Source organism: Pundamilia nyererei, unplaced genomic scaffold (assembly GCF_000239375.1).
Source record: "Pundamilia nyererei isolate P.nyererei 1_Seehausen unplaced genomic scaffold, PunNye1.0 scaffold00094, whole genome shotgun sequence".
NCBI classification, from domain to species: Eukaryota; Metazoa; Chordata; class Actinopteri; order Cichliformes; family Cichlidae; genus Pundamilia; species Pundamilia nyererei.
In genome coordinates this window covers 636185-637930 of record NW_005187495.1, presented here as the reverse complement: position 1 = coordinate 637930, position 1746 = coordinate 636185, and positions in this window count along the sequence as shown.

The following is a 1746-nucleotide window of genomic DNA, read 5'->3' as shown; positions in this document are numbered from 1 at the left end:
CAAGCGGGTAGAACTACATAGGCTGGTCTGACTTCACTGCCAGACATTTAAAAGGCCACAGAAGCAGGCGCATCACTTTTTAAATAACAGAAAGCAAAAAATAAGATTAAGGCTGTGGTTTTGATCGTAAATGTTTATGTAGGCAGATATATAAAAGACAAAAAACTGAGAAGCAGCTATCACTCAGGGTGACTGAGAAAAAAAGCAATAAAGGGTAGTAAATCAGAATTTCCTGACATGGTAATGTATTCATTCTCTAAACATTCTCCACTTCCCTACAGTTTCGTACTTGATGTGACGCATGATACAGCAGTATGGCTGAGAGGTTGAAAGAAATATTATTTTCCAGTGTAACACTGTAATTACACATTTTTTGTGGGATTTTTTCACTTCCTTAAAAAAAGAAAGAAAATAACATGAAAATTTGTCAAATTATATCATCTACTTGAAAAATAAAATCTTTAGTATTTTCTGTAGAACCACAACTTTTACACTGGGAGGAGGAGACTGAGGTGAATAAAACAAAACAACAAACAATCTAACATAGAATATAACATACAAATATTAGTTCACACTGGTATCTCACAGACAATATGCAATGCAACAACAAAATAGGAGATGTATGTAGGGGTAATATTTTTGTTTTTAAGATGTTTGGCCATAGATTTCATTAATTAATAATAATTAGCTTGTGTCGTCTTTTTATTGGTTTATCTAACCAATAGATTTTCTTTCTTTCTTTTTTGTGAATCCCAAAAAATCTTTGCAGCGGATTATGTTCCTAGATTTCTAATCCTTGTGTAAGCAATGGATCCCTTATGTAGGTAATCAGTTTTCCTATTAAGTTCCTATTAAGTGCTGATGCTTTCATTATAAGATTATTAAAATGAATCAACTTTCTGCTACTTATAATGCAACATTGCATTCAATGGAAGACTTGCAGATGACAATGCAACTTTTTCTGTAATTACTGAGAGTTATGCATCACTAATTGTTGCCCTTCAATTTGTAACAACAAGAAATGCACAAGATCTTCTTGATTAAATATTTCTAGTATAATTATGAATGAAATTATGATATTGATGTAACTTTAAAAACTCATTGAAGGATATTAAAGAAATTCAAGGATTCAAGCATTATACAAAGTTGATTATTTGTGTTCCTTAGTAGGTAATTTGATGGTGAAATTAGAACTCTGTGTTTTCAGTCACTGGGATGAAAATCTGGCACGGGTGAACATCTGATGAATAACAATGCATGGCCTGACTGCAAGGAGAAAGCCAATGCTCCATGCTGCTAAAGATGAGCCAGAAGGCAGTTTGCTTGTGGGCGGATGTGACAAAAATAGAAACCTTGGTTTTAAATGAGAAAACATTCAAAAGCGTTCTAGTGAAAGAACCTTATTCCATGACATGGTGTTGGTACTATCATGGTTTGGGCCTGTTTTAGTGCTTGTGTCAAAAAACAGTGTTTACATGCATCTTCCTCCAAAAGGATATATTGTAATTGTACATTGTATATTGTAATAGTCATATTTCTGAAGAATACATTAACAGTACGGAGTATATGCTATGTTTGTCTCATTTTACAAATATAAATAAATAAACACACACACACACACACACACACACACACACACACACACACACACATATATATATATATATCAGGGATGCACCGATACCGGTATCGGGTATCGGCCTCGATACCACATTTTCTAAAGTACTCGTACTCGTTAAAAGTCCC